The sequence below is a fragment of the Macaca mulatta genome, chromosome 6, assembly GCF_049350105.2.
Source record: "Macaca mulatta isolate MMU2019108-1 chromosome 6, T2T-MMU8v2.0, whole genome shotgun sequence".
NCBI classification, from domain to species: domain Eukaryota; kingdom Metazoa; phylum Chordata; class Mammalia; order Primates; family Cercopithecidae; genus Macaca; species Macaca mulatta.
The window spans coordinates 159,542,353-159,557,525 of record NC_133411.1 but is presented as its reverse complement, the minus strand read 5'-3'; the positions used below and the strand labels follow the sequence as shown (position 1 = coordinate 159,557,525).

General features: G+C 49.4%; 1 protein-coding gene across 4 annotated transcripts in view; it reads right to left on the bottom strand.

The window, feature by feature from the left end:
• Positions 1 to 7,862, bottom strand: part of SYNPO (synaptopodin) — a 74,701-nt gene extending 66,839 nt beyond the window's left edge. Inside the window, exon 1 of one of the 4 annotated variants that reach the window (XM_077937341.1) lies at positions 7,704 to 7,862. The gene's annotated coding sequence lies outside the window, so the exon portion shown is untranslated. The remainder of the gene's footprint in view (positions 1 to 7,703) is intronic. The other 3 variants (XM_077937340.1, XM_077937344.1, XM_077937343.1) reach the window with 3 other exon arrangements.
• Positions 7,863 to 15,173: the final 7,311 nt, after the last annotated feature.

The window sequence follows — 15,173 nt, the reverse complement described above, 5'->3', positions numbered from 1 at the left end:
ATTATCACCTCACTTTGTGAAGCTTTATTATTCCAGAACCAAGCACTGCCAGAGCTGGCAGCCCCCTAAGTCTTCCATGACTTGTATCTACATAGCTCTGAAACCGCCATTCCACTGACCACACACTGCCCATTTACCCACCAAACCCAGACACTGCCTCTGAATTCTTCTTATCACAGTTCCAGCAGCACTGGCCGACCAGAACAGACACAAATGTTTTTATTGTCAGAAACAGGCCACGCCCTGGGCGTGCTGGCTCATGCCTGTAATCCCAGAACTTTGGGAGGCCCAACTGTGGGGACTACTTGAGCCCAGGAGTTCGAGACCACCCTGGGCAGTGAGGCAAAACCCCATCTCTACAAAAACACGAAAATTAGCCAGTGTGGTGGTGAATGCCTGTAGCCACAGCTACTTGGGAGGCGGAGGTGGGAGGATGGTTTGAACACGGGAGGCAGAGGTTGCAGTGAACCGAGATCATACCACTGCACTCCAGCCTGGAAGACAGAGCAAGACTCTGTCTCAAAAAACTAAAAAGAAATAGGCCAAGTCACTCTGGAATATATAAAACAGAGCCAAAGCTCAGAAGGGAAAGGAGTGTTGCCTGAAGCTGCACAACACATAAGGGACTGAGTAGGGAACAGAACCCAGGTCTCCGGTGCTCCGCCTGCAACTCCTGCAGACTCAGCATCCAAAAGCTCAGAAAGGAGCTTCCCTCTCTGTCCTGGCTCTGCCCTGGCCCCAGCTCCCAGGACAAACCTCATTCTTACTCCCTGCCTGAAGATAGCACACAAGTCAGGGCCGCCAGGCATGCCCTGGTCTGGGGGTCTAAGGCCATTTCTCTTCAAATGAGAAAGCCAGAGACCAGGCCATAAGAGGGAGAATTCAAAGAAGTGGGTCTATTCAGACTCCAGTGGGCTACCAATACAACTCTAAAGGACTGTCCCGGGACTGAGGGGAGCACTTTGTTCAGAAGGCAGCGGTAAATCTACAGAGACATAACAGGAAGGCAGGTTTCTGTTCAGCCTAAGGAAGAGCTTCCTAAGCTGCCCAGTGATGGAAAGACTTATCTTGGTAGGTGGTGAGCACCCTACCACTGGACACAAGGTTCAGATGCCCACATGGGGTGGGCAGGACTTGTAGGTGGTATTAGAGGAGATGCCCTTAAAAGCCCTTCTCCATCTTGAGAGGGTGTGATTTGGGCAAACACACTCAGTTACTCAAGCTCACAAACCACAGTCCCTTAAACACAAGATCCCCTGTCTTCTGAAAGAAGGCTCAAGACTTAACACCTGAGGAGTGTCCTCTGTCCTTCAGGCCACGGCTCAATGGGAGGAAGCGTGCTTGGACTCCAAGATTGCTGTCTTACACTAGCTGGCCTATGGGTCCAGCCCCAATGCCTCCTTCTCCTACATGGAGCCTTCAGAATTTCCCCCATTTGGCATGTTCTTAACCTACTTGCAGATTCCCACACTAGCATGTTTTGTTGGTTTAATTCCACCTTGAATCAGAACAGTGTTTCTCAAGATTTTTTTTTTTTCTTGGTGGCATAGGGACATGGAAATATCCAATATCACTTAGCAGTGAGAAAGCTTTTCCTTTAAAAACTCTTTCATTCATCGAGGGTGAGGTTGCCAGATTCAGCAAGTACAAATACAGGAGACCAGTTAATTTGAATTTCAGATAAACAACAAATAACTTTTTTCAGGGTAAGAAGGGCCTCCACAATATTTAGGATATATACTAAAAAATTATTCATTGTTTATCTGAAATTCAAACCTAATGGGCATCTTGCATTTTTTCTTCTTCTTCTTCTTCTTCTTTTTTTTTTTTTTTTTTTTGACAATTTTGTTGTTTTGTTTTGTTTTGTTTTTGAGATGGAGTTTTGCTCTTGTTGCCCAGGCTGGAGTGCAATAGTGCAATCTCAGCTCACTGCAACCTCCACCTCCTGGGTTCAAGCAATTGTCCCACCTCAGCCTCCCGAGTAGCTGGGATTACAGGCATGCACCACCACGCCCATCTAATTTTGTATTTTTAAGTAGAGATGGGGTTTCTCCATGTTGGTCAGGCTGGTCTCGAACTCCAGACCTCAGGTGATTCACCCACCTCGGCCTCCCAAAGTGCTGGGATTACAGGAGTGAGTCAGGGCCTCTTGTATTTTATCTGGCAGATCTAATCAAGAAGAAAGTCTTAGTTGGGTGCTAGCCTGTCCTTAACACAGTTCTGACACTTGTTAATCTTTTTATCAGAGAGAGAGAGAGAGAGAGAGAGAGAACAAGTCTTAGGCTTTAGGTAAAATTGAACAACATTGTTTTGTTTTTATTGTATTTTATTTACATGGTTACTATGTATGGTGAGTGTTACCATCTTCCCTTTACAGTAGCAATATCAAATTCCCTTTGAAATAAATGTATTCAGGTTTTAAAAAGCGAATCAATTTAAAGAAAACTGTTATGTAAGTAACATCACAGGCTCAATGCAGTTGTGACAAAAAACAGGAAGGTGAAGGCCAAGAGACCAAGGCTTGGGGCTATCTGAGAAGGTGCTTCTGCCCTTTCCCATCTGTGAACTCCAGGGTCCCTTCCTCCCCTGCCCCGTCCCTGGTCCCACACAGGCTTGATGGCTGGAATTCTGCAGCCCCCGGGGCAGGCCTGCAGGAAGTGCTGGGGGCTCGGCTGTGCATGCTGCAATTCTGGGGGAGAGGTTTCAGTCCATTCTCCATCACCGAGGTCCCCAGAGCCCCTTTATACAAAACAGCCTCCCCGTCCCGGGCTCGACTTCAGAGGGGCTGTTTCTGAGGAGGCAGCCGCCAGGGACTTCTCAATGTGTTTCCAAGTCAAATCCCAGCCTTTTCAGCTTTGCCAAGACCCACCCCCCCTTCCACTCTGGCTGCCTCCAGGAGCCAGGGCTGCAGGCCATGTCCTCCAGACACCCCTCCCCCACCTACCAGACCTTCCGGCCCAGACACCATTCGTGCCCCCAACCCAGGCCTGGCACCTTTGCCTCATCTGTTCCCCACCCCCTCTAACCCTGAGGCTCAGAAAAGAGCCTTGGAATTAGAGGTAGGGGCTTGGAGGGGGACAGAAAAGGAGCTAATTCCCTGGATTGCAGAGAAGGCCCCAGTCCCTTCTTAGACTAGGACTGGGGTCGGGATGGGGAGGTATAGCAGCAAGTCTATGCTTAGACCTTAGAAGCCCCCTTCCCACTTCTTTATTGTCACCACCAGCAACAACGATAAGAGCCCTTCCTTTTCGAGGCTCTTCACGTGTCAGGCACTGTGCTAAGTATTTTCTGTGAATCTTCTTATTGCACCCACACAGGGACCCTCTGAACTGAGAATTGCCATTATCTTATTTTAGAGAGGAAAAAGCTGAGGCTCGGTTGTGTTAAGTAACTTGCTCAAGGTCACATAGCTAAAAGGGACACAGCCCAGGATTTGAACCTATGCAGGGTGACTGCAGACACCCACACAAGCGCCACCCTCAGATGCACAGTATCAGCCCCAAAAGACTTCTAGGACGTGAGGTGGGGAAACTGAGAAACCAAGAGGCAGAGGCTGCCTACCAGGCTGGGTTTGACTCTGGTAGAAATCCCCTCTGCCGTCTCGCCCAGTGTCTGATCACCACCAGAGCTGAAGTGCCCTACCAATTTGCTGTGTGGCCTAGAGCAGCCCCTTGGCCCTCTCTGGGCCTCCGCAGCCCCTTCTGAGCTCTATCTTAGAGGCTTTTCAGCTTGGCTGGCTGTGGTGGTCCCTCTGCCCCACTCCAGGGGCCTACGGTCCCAGCCAGGGGATGAGCCAGGGGAGCACGTAGGGGAGAGGCATGGGGACCATCTCAGGCCTCATTCCCCTCTTGATCCTCAGCAAAGATGCTTCTCCCCAAGGCAGAGGCAGGCTCCAGCTCAGACATCAAAGAGCCTGTGCTGGCGCTTTGATGGGAGCCTTGTAAAATAATAGGAAACATGAGGATGACACTGTGCCCCAGCCCAAAGCGCAAGGCTTGGAAAAATGAAAAGAGGAAACTCTTGGCAGCCCTCCGTGTGGGCTTTGGCTGAACTTCGCTCCTTGCAGCTGTCGGCAGCCTGTCCTCTCCCCACCAGGTTGTTTGCAGCCATCCCCGGGGGGGATGTGGGTCCTTGCCTGACTGGTGAACTGGGGACCTCTCCCCACAGCAAAGGAACTTGTCTACTGGAATCCCTTTCTCCCAGGCTCCAGAGCGCTACGGAGAGCACAGAGCTGGGGGCTTTGAAAGGGCTCACAGGGGCTCTGAATAAACCCTCATTTGAAGATACTTTAGTCCATCTCAGACCTGGAGCCTGTGTGGCTTATAATCTAATAATTTGCTCTTTCTACCCCCTGCCAAATGCATTAGCAGCAACTGACCAGACCACGGAGGCCTGTCATTCCCCTGCTCAAAACCTTCTAGGTAACAATGTGGTGACACATACTGAATTAAACGCATGTATCCTTTGACCAGCAATACCACTTTCTAGGAAGTTATCCAGCTGGCGCACCAGCCCACATGCTCAAAGGTGAATGCGTGAGGATATGTTCGTCACAGGATTGTTTGTGGAAGCAAATGGCTAGAAATGATGTCAAGGTCCATTCGTAGGGATGGGTAATGAAGTGCAGAGTGTCCATATGGCAGGACAGTAAGTGGGGGTAAAACCAATGAGATAGACCTACATGTGCTGCTCAGAAATGATCTATAAGGCCGGGTGTGGTGGTTCACGCTTGTAATCCTAGGACTTTGGGAGGCTGATATGGGTGGATCACTTGAGGTCAGGAGTTCAAGACCAGCCTGGCCAACATGGCCAAACCCCATCTCTACTGAAAATACAAAAAAAAAATAGCTGGGTGTGGTGGCACACACCTGTAGTACCAGCTACCCGGGAGGCTGAGGCAGGAGAATTGCTTGAACCCAGGAGGCAGAGGTTGCAGTTAGCCAAGATGGCTCCACTGTACTCCAGCCTAGGCAACAGAGTGAGACTCCGTCTCCAGAAAAAAAAAAAAAAAATCTATAAAGCATACACTGGAACAGAGAATGGTGTGTATAGTACATTACCACTTACAAAAAGGAAGCAATGGAATACATTGAATCAATATAGCCTCGAATATCGCTCCATCTTAGACATTCAAGACCTGTCAAAAGGGTTTGCTTCTCCAGGAGGAATTGGGAGAGGGGGAAGAAAAATTTATTTTTTACTAAACATTCAGTTGTATTGTTTGCTGCCTTTTTTTTTTTTGTAAATAAGTGACAGTGCAATACAAACTTTTTAATGTCAAAAAGTGTGAACACCTTTAAAAAAAACAGTTCCATATTCCACAGAGGATAAAGTCCAAAGCCCTCATTAGACTGACTTTATGGTCCCTGGGAGCTCCTGGGAGCACCGCCCCAGGCTTCTCTTCTCTCCCCTGTCCCCTTCCTCCACCCCACCCCTAACCTTTGTCATATGGCAAGGTTTTTCTCCCCCACTCTCCTAGACAGACTGAGATCCCCTTCTCTCTGACGCCCACAATCCTGTGTCTGGGGGTCTGAGATGCTACTTTATTCCATGGCTGCTGCAGAGGTCCTTCCCTTCCTGACTTGTGGAGCCCCTTTTCCTCTGGGTGGGGACAGGCAGTCGAGGCTCGCTCTGGAGAAGGGGAATTTCCACCTGGCAGACACACCCCCAGCTTCAGAGGCTGGCGTTGCAGAAGTCCAGGGTAGGGAGAAAGTTCCAGGCAGGTTATGTGGTGCCAGAAACTCACTAAGGGCTCTTTTATAACACGCAGATTCCCCCGACCCCCGGGGCACACCAGAGAGCGGAAAGTCATGCATGGAGATATGGCCGGTGGCCAGACTGGCTTAAGAGGGAGTTGGAGGCTGGTCCTCAGACCAGGATGGGAGGTCCCAGAAGCTCCCAGGGTCCATAAAGTCAGGCTGAGGCCTTTGGACTTTATTCTCTATGGAATATGGAACCATGTTTTCACACTTTTATGAAACTAAAAAAATTCATACTGTACACTGACTCATTGTAAAATCACTTCACTTTACTCCCAGGGGCCTGGCATCTACCCTGACAACTCTATTGGGCTTTGAGAAAGGTATGGGGAGGGATATCCGACACAGCTCAGCAAGGCTGACCTTCCCAAAAATGCAACAGAATAGCTAGATTTTGCCCCTGGGAGAGACCCAATCTTTTCTTCTAAAGAGAAAATGGAGTCCCAATAACTTGTTCCAAGTCACACAGAAACCTCAGAAGAGACAGGACTGGAATGAAGCTTTCTGACCCCTTTCCCAGAGGCTGTTTCACACAGCAGTGCGAAAACAGATTTGTGGACACCTAATTTGCTGTGTGGCCTTGGACACATCGATTTCACTTCTCAGAGCCTATCTGCTCATCTCCTATAAGAGGGAATTGAGCTCTTACTTGTCCGTTCTAATTATAATGCTATGTTTTATTTTAACAATATAATAAATAAAAGGTACCTGTCTTTAGCATTCTAGAGTTTCATGATTATGAACATTCTAACAGTCTAACATTCTAAAGTTCTGCCCAGACATCCATTCATCCATCCTTCCATCCACCCATCCATGTATCCATCTGCCTATTTATCCACCTATCTACCCAGCATCCATTCTTCTATATATTCTTCCACTCATTCATCCTGCCACTCACCCATCCACATATCATCCACATATCCATCCATGAATCCACATCTTCATCCCTGCATCCACATATACCTACATGCAGCATTTACATACACATACATGCATCCATCCACATGTTCATCTGTGAGTCCACGTATCTATCCATGCATCCATATATCCATCCATCCAACCACATATCCATCTATGCATGCCAATATCCATCCATCCATCCATCCACATATCCATCCATATATCCACCCATGTACCCATATATCCACCCATACATCCAAATATTCATCCATGCATCCATATATCCATGAATCCACATATACATACATGAATCCACATACACATCCATGCATCCACATATCCATCCCTGCATCCATGTATACATCTACCCATCCACATCCACTCAAGCATCCACTTGTTCAACTAATATTTATCAGGTTTTTACTACATTCCAGGGCCTGAGGATAGTCCGGTGAACATGATAGACACAACTGCTACCCTTTCAGGGCTTGCAGTTAGAAGGGGCACAATATCAATCAAATAATTCCACAAATAAATATATAATAACAAACTAAAGTTCCGCCCAGACATCATCCATCCATCCATCCATCCATCCATCCATCCTTCTGTCCACCCATCCATGTATCTGTCCGTCTATTTATCCACCTACCTAACCAGCATAGGAGAAGCCTCAGTTTTAGAAGTGCTATTCTGGAGTTTGACCATATCTCCAGTTTATAGTGGGAGTTGGGGGTTAGGTATCAGGGCGAGCTTCCCTAAGGAAGAGTACCTGGAGCTAAGACCCGAAAGATGAGAAGGCATTTGACAACGAGAGGGAGATTGAGGAGGCAGGTGAGTACACGGGCTGCGCTTTTGGTAGCTCCACTGCAGCGTGATTGATTCTAACCTCTGTGATTTGTGGTTTAACTGAGCTTATCACAGCAGTGGCCTCAGCTGCCTCACCCTAGAGACAGCCATCAAGCATGGGCTTTCCCTTCTCCCTTCCCGATTTTCCAGCCCCACCAGATCTGCCAAGGCCGAGGGCAGCCTCTGCCTGGCACTCACCTCTGCCAGTCCTGCATGCGGGCCTGCAGCTGCGCCATACAGCAGGGAACCTGATGCCAGTGCATCCTGAGGACCTTCAGAGCCTGGTACTTGTGCTGGACCCTGGCAGCGTCCCTCGCTGGGGATGGCACAGTCACTAGGAGCCTCTTGGCTCCTCCTTCCATGGGGCCTGGTTTATGACACCAAGGAGAACTTTGCCCAGCTCAGGGCCTCCCAAGTTCCTCTGGGGCCAACCCTGGCAGAGCCTTCAAGAGCTCCCCAGACGGGTTCCTGGACCAGGCTCACCTGTCAGCCCTTCCTCCAAGGAAGAAGCTGCAGGACGCCAAGAGCTCAAATGGCTTCTTTAGCCAAAAGCCTCCCTCTGATCAGGCTGTCACCTTGCTGGTCCCAGGGCTCAATGGGTATGTTTTGGCTTCCATACCTTGGCTCAAACAGTGCCCACTTTCCAGGCTGTCCCCCTCTTTCCTCCCATCCTTTTCAAGGTCTGCTGAAACCCCAACTCCTTGTCAAAGCCTTTATCCGTTGGGTGCCCCAGTCCCTTCCTCATCCAAGGCAGGTCAGCCTGCTGGGATAGCTGAGGTTTTAGAGAAAACAGACCTAAGTTTGAATCTTGACGATTGTGAGCCTTGGTTTCTTTGTCTGTAGAATGGGGGAAAGATGATAATCATAGTATCTACTTGTTGGGAAGGCTAGATAAGAGAATGTATATAAAGGGCCTGGTGCACACAAGCACCCAGCACATGGAAGATACAACTCACTTCAGGGCCACTCTGAACTCCCTTAGGATTCCACGTCTGAGCCATGTATCTGGAGTGCAGCACATGCCACCCTAGACCATTAGTGCTCCCAGTGGCCTGTGCTGTTTCCCCAAATAAAAGCCCTGGCCTGGGCACAGGGAGCCTCAACTATGAAGCCTGGCTCTATGCTCCCTCCTCATGTGACCTGACAAGTCCCCTCCTTCTAGGCCTCACATGATGGGATGAGCTCTCAGTTTCCCAAAAGATTGGAACCTGGGCTACCCACCCCACCACAGCCCCAGTGGCGACCTCAGTGCCAGGCACACAGTAGGTAGGTCCTCAAGTGGCTTGAGAGAGCAGAAGAGGAGAGAGCAGGGAGAGGCAGACAGGGAAAAAGAGGGAAAGAAAAAGGATTCAGGGAGAGGGGCAAGGGGCTGCGCCCATCCAGTTCAGAAGCACAGACCTGGGGAAAACTCTGCACCTATACAAGCCAAGAAGGTGGTTTACAGCCTGTGTTTATTATACTTACTGTGTCTCCAGCTGCCTGAATCTGGACAAGCCAGGTCTGTTCTACTGTGTACCAAGGGCTGGGTGAGGTGTTGGGGGTTCATGTGGTGAACACTCGGCTACTGCAGCCCGGGCAGGAAGGCAGCGTGCAGGGAGTTGGGGGGCCAGGTTGTGTCCGACTGGTGGGAGGGCAGTGTGTGCTGAGGGTGGGGCTCCTCTGCTCAGCATCTCTGTGACCTTAGGCAAGTGACTTTCCCTCATGCTTACAATGAAGCTAACGAAAGGAGGCTTACGCAATGCCTGGGAAGGGCCTGGCATGTAGTAAATGCTCAATAGGTGTTATTAAAATTATTATTACATTATTATTATTGTGTGTCTGAATGTGATCTGCATGTGTGAAGCAATGAAGGTGCAGTCTTTAGTTAGAGAGAGGGAGACAGAGTGTGTGTGTGTGTGTGTGTGTGTGTGTGTGTGTGTGTGTGTATAGGGTAGAGAATGCTGCTGGTAGTAGTTGACTTTATGTGCAAAGTTAACTGAGCGTCTGCGTGCAAATGTCAAGAAAGCTGCTAGTTCCATGCAGTTGGGATTCTCGGGTTCCAGGAAGCCTTGAGAAGTCACCCCCAAGTCCATTCTACTCCTCCAGCCTCCTCTGAGCAGCCACAGCTCATGCCGCTTTGTCACACATCCCTGTCCTCAAAGAGAAGCAACCAAGTCTTCTTTAGCTGCTCACTGCAGGGCTGAGCTGCTCTTGCCCTGACCAGGGTTTCCAGTCTGTTGGTAGGAAGCTGGGCTGTCACTGCACAGGCCCCTGCCTGGAGCAGTGCCCGTGACATGAACATCCTGCCCTTGTGCCTCTCACAGTCCCCACGTGAGTCGCAGAAGTCCCTGCAGTGGGCATATCGTAGAGGACCTGCTGTCATTTACAGACTGCATAAACTGAAGGAAGCTGTGGTACTGCCCCCCACCCCGTGACTCCCAATGGGTAAAGTGTGGACCAGACAGGACCCAGCCAAGGTCCTCTCTGTTCCATTCCAGGACTTCCCCACCATGAGATGCCCTCTAGAGAGAGATCAATGGGGCGAGATATTTCTGGGCTCCCTGGCCAACCTTGTCTGACCAGAGTGCCACCCCAGCCACAGGTGAAGGTGAAGGGCCTTGCAGTACCACTAACCACCTTCCAAGGTGGGGTGGGGGCATGGTGGACATCGCGGGCAGCTCTGAGGGAAGGACATAAGCAGAGGGAAGAATGAGGGCCGGCGTGTGCAAGTTCAGTTGGTTCATAGGTTTACCCTTTGAGCAGTTTTATTTCTAGCCATTTCTCCCAAGGAAATAATTCACATGTGTACGAAGGTGCAGGTACCAAGATATTCAATGCTGCATTGTCCATTCAAGGGAAATTTTGAAAATCCCCTGAAAGCTCGACAACATCGGGCAGCTATACGATGGAACGGCCCTAAAAAGGTTGAAGTGGATCTGCATGTCCTAGCGTGGCCAGGTGTGCACCACTGGTGTTGAGTAAAAGAAGGAACGTGACAAAGCTAGATGGGTATGATAAGCTCACCTTCCTGAAGAGTAAACATACATAAATACTACATAGACCCAGGATAGAAATAATAGGAGAAATGACACCAACATATTGGCAGTTAGTCATTTAACATGGTAATTTTGGGGTGATATTTAGTTCTCTTTTTTGTTATATTCTCTTCTAGTTATTATGTGTTTAATAATAAAATCATTGGCTGTGTGCAGGGTTCATGCCTGTAATCCCAGCACTTTGGGAGGTTGAGGTGGGAGGATTTCTTGAGGCCAGGAGTTTGAAACCCTGTCTCTTAAAAAAAAAAATGATGAGGCCGGGCGCGGTGGCTCAAGCCTGTAATCCCAGCACTTTGGGAGGCCGAGACGGGCGGATCACGAGGTCAGGAGATCGAGACCATCCTGGCTAACACGGTGAAACCTCTTCTCTACTAAAAAATACAAAAAACTAGCCGGGCGAGGTGGTGGGCGCCTGTAGTCCCAGCTACTCAGGAGGCTGAGGCAGGAGAATGGCGTAAACCCGGGAGGCGGAGCTTGCAGTGAGCTGAGATCCGGCCACTGCACTCCAGCCTGGGCAACAGAGCGAGACTCCGTCTCAAAAAAAAAAAAAAAAAAAAAAAAAAATTGATGAAAGGAAGCTTACACAATGCCTGGGAAGGGCCTGGCACGTAGTAATAATAAAAATAAAATAAAATAAAATAATAATAAAATAATAACAATAATAATAAAACCATTGAAAGGGCTAGAGTTGGTGGCCTGCAGCTCTCTGCTATAATCACTGTACTTGAGAGGAGCTCATGAGGAAATGTGCCTTGGGTTCATCTTAGCGCCTGCTGGAGGGATTTTCTCTGAGAAGTCCAGAATCTGCTTTCAGACTCTCTCCCCAGACCACTCACCCAGGGACCTCAACCTGGATTTTCCTCCTCTGTGGATGGTTCAGGTGCCAGTCACACCTCTCCCTGTGCCTCTGGCCAGGGTAAGACAAGCACCTTGGGCAGGTGGGACATTTTCCTTTTTGGAGCCGAAGCCCTTTCCTGGGCAGCTGTGTGTCTCTCCCAGCAGGACGGGGTGGGTGAACCCCACCCCCAATCCTGAACAGAGCCAAAGTCCAGGAGACACAGTCATCAGCCAAAGGTCAGCAGTACAGCCAACGCCACCTGGGTCCAGCTGCTGAGGAGGAGGTAGAGAGGTTCGCCGTCTGGGCAGCTGCCCTCTGGCCCGCTGCTGGCCTCCCCTGCTCCCACCCCAGCTCCCCAAAGGCCAGGAACATCTGGCTGCTGGCCTAGCTCCAGGAAGGGTGAGCGAAGGGGCCTCTTTCCACCAGGCCCGCCGCTGCCGCGGTGCAAGGCACATCAATCAAGACCGCAGAGCTGGCTGGTGCTGGGAGAGGAGCCGGCTCCTTCCCCACCCCCTCCCCAGACATTCCTGCGTAATGGAATCTCCTTTCCTGTTCATTTATTACCAACCCGCAGAACCCCGCCAAGCCCTGTCTGCACACTCAATCCCCACCAACCCTGCTTGTTCCTGGCAAAAGGGGTTCTTGGGGGGACCTGGAAGGAGTGACCCTAATGGCCACTAGCAGATTCGCACAGTACTCCTCTGCCTTCGTGCACTTGCCCAAGGGGTCTGCTCTGCTAAGCACTCACATAGGAGATCTCAAGTGTCTATGCCCGTGATATGAGCACTCTTGTCCTCGTGTTAACAGATGAGAAAACTTCAGCTCAGAAATGTTAAGCCACTTGCTCAGAGTCACACAGCAAGGCAATGGCAGAATCTGCCAGATTCCCAAGCCCAAGCTCTTTCTTTTCTTCTGTTGAAAAGACTATTCTTTCCCCCACTGAATGGTCTTTTTTCGAACCCTTGTCAGTTGACCATAGATGTATGGATTTATTTCTAGACTCTATGATAAATACATATCCTTGTGCCACACTGTCATGATTACTGTCGCTCTGCAGTTGCTTTAAAATCTCAATGTGTGAGTCCTCCTGCTGTATTCTTTTTCAGTATTGTTTTGGCTATTCTGGATCCCTTGAAATTCTGTATGAATCTTAGAAATAGAATGTCAATTTATACAATTTATATCAGCTAGGATTTTGATAAGGGTTGTGTTGAATCTGTAGATCAATTTTGGGAGTACTGCCATCTTAACAATGTTAATTGAGTCATCTAGTCCAGGAATATATAGTGGTTTCCATTTGTTTAAATCTTTACTTTCTTTCAACAGTTTTGTAGTTTTCAGAGTATAAAATTTGCATTTATTTTGTTAAGTTTATTTATATGTATTTTATTTTTTTTGATGATACTGTGAGTGGAATTGTTAATTTAGTTTCTGGATTGTTCATTGTGAATGTGTAGAAATACAATTGATGTTTGTATATCAATCTTATATCCTGCAACCTTGCTGAACTCATTTATGAGTTCTAATAGTTTTTTAGTGAATTTCTTAGGATTTTCTATGCGCAAGATAATATCATCTGTGACTAGAGATAGCTTTGCTGCTTCCTTTCTTTTTTTCTTTTACTTTTACTTATTTATATTTTTATAGAGACAGGGTCTTGCTCTGTCACCCAGGCTGGAGTGCCGTGGTGTGATCACAGCTCACCACAGCCTTGAACTCCTGGGCTTACACAATCCTCCAGCGTCAGCCTTCTGAGTAGCTGGGATGACAGGTACATACCACCACACCCGGCTAATTTTTTTTTTTTTTATTTTGTCGAAGTGAGGTCTTGCTTTGTTGCCCAGGCTGGTTTCAAACTCCAGGCCTAAAGCAATCTTCTCACCTTGGTGGCCTCCCAAAGCACTGGGATTATAGGCACGGGCCACCATGTCCAGCCTATGTCTTCCTTTCCAATCTGGATGACTTTTTATTTTCCTTGACTAATTACCTTGACTAGAACACCCAGAACATGTGGAGTAGAAGAAGCAGGCCTCCTCATCTTAGCCCCTTTCTTCTCTATATCCCTTCCTTTCTTACAGTTCCTTTTCGTCTCCTTCCACCCAATGTGGGGTGGGAATGGTATTAGCAGAGAAGAGAGTCTATACAAGGGAAGTGGCGAGAATAAAGAAAGAAAGAAAAAAACAATTTATCAGACACCTACAAGTCTCAAGACTGTACCAGGATCGCCACTGTATAATTGAGAAAACGGAGGCCTAGATAAAAAGATGTGACAATTAACATTTATTGGACACCTACTCCACGCCAAGTACGCAAAATACAAAGATGAATCAGAAACTCAAGGTCGAAAGCTGGAATTTAAACTGGGATGAAAGTAGACCCACACTACCATCTTGGAAAGGAGGGAAGCATAAAAGAAACCTGTCACTATTGCTCCTAAACCTCTTTAGAAGTGGCGGCTCGGGAGAGCAGACGACAGTAGGCAGCTCCTTCCCGAAGACAGGTCATCCTGACAAGTGTCCGGGTCTCAGCGGAGAGCAGACCCACAGTGGGTAACTCCTTCCCGCAGACAGGTCATCCTGACAAGTGTCCCTCTCGCAGTGGAGAGGAGACCCGCAGCTGGTAGTCCAGACTGTGTGGTCTGGCTGGGTCTGGGTTTCTATGGGCTTAGAAGGGAGAAAGTGCTGCTGATTCGTCCATGGGCAGCCATAGGTGGCCTGGAAAAAGCACCAGAAGCTATTCTTGGCTGGGCTGTGGACTTCACCCAGAACAGGCAGCCCAGCACCCAGGCTTCAGGCCATCCCTGGCTTGAAGGTGGGGTTTCACCAGGGACCTGCCCCTTTCTGCCCAGGGACTGTCTGCCTCTGCCATCAACATGCTGTCCATGGTGTCCAGGCTGTTCATGGCAAGGAGTGCCGGCGGGCCGGTGCCGAGCTGCCCTCAGTCATCCCTGACCTTCCTCCCATGCTTGTCGGTGCCCAGAGGAGGTCAAGGCGGTGGGGGTGCTGGTGTGTCAGTGCTGCCTTGAGTGCGTGCACACCTGGCTGGATTGTGACCAGCACCTGGGCTCAGCCACAACTTTGCTCCAAAATTGGAGCAGTGCCAGGAGCAGGCAGAGGCCTGGGAGCAGGAGCAGATACATCGGAGCCTGTCGGGGGAGGGGGACTTCCCAGGCCCCTGAGCGCACAGGTCCAGAGTCGTGGCTGTGCCTGGGAGCATGGGGATCCCACCCTGCTGACTTGGTAGGGGGCAGGGCTCCCACCCGTTCTTGGCCCCCTCTGGCTCTGCAGAACGCGCAGCCCTGGCGGTGGCTCCCCCATTGCAGCTGATGTCCCTGCAGCGGCTGCTCCAGACGGGCTGCCGACGCCATCAGTAGCCACCTTGGTGCTCTATTGTGAGGATTAGATGACTGGTTAATAGATGAAGCTTGTGGCAAAGGGCCTGGCATGCAATGGAGCTATGCGAGTAGGTCCCTCTTCTGCATGCTTGGCACCCTGAGAAGCCAGCCTTGTCGTGCTATGGAGTGTAGGTGGGGCCGTGAGGCTGTCTGTGCTGGGGACTTCGGATGGGACTTGTCCTGGCTGCCTAGAGCCCTTTGGAGTCATGCAAGAAACTGCTGTGACTTCTGTTCCGCTTATAAAATGGGACTCCTTGGCACTTGCCAAAGGCCTACAACATGCAGACCTACTGCTGGGGACTTCCCAGAAAAGGCGATAATTGCGATTGTTATTCTTATCACAGCTCACTATGTGTGTCAGTCAGGGTTCAGCCAGGGAAACACAACTAGTAGGAGATGTA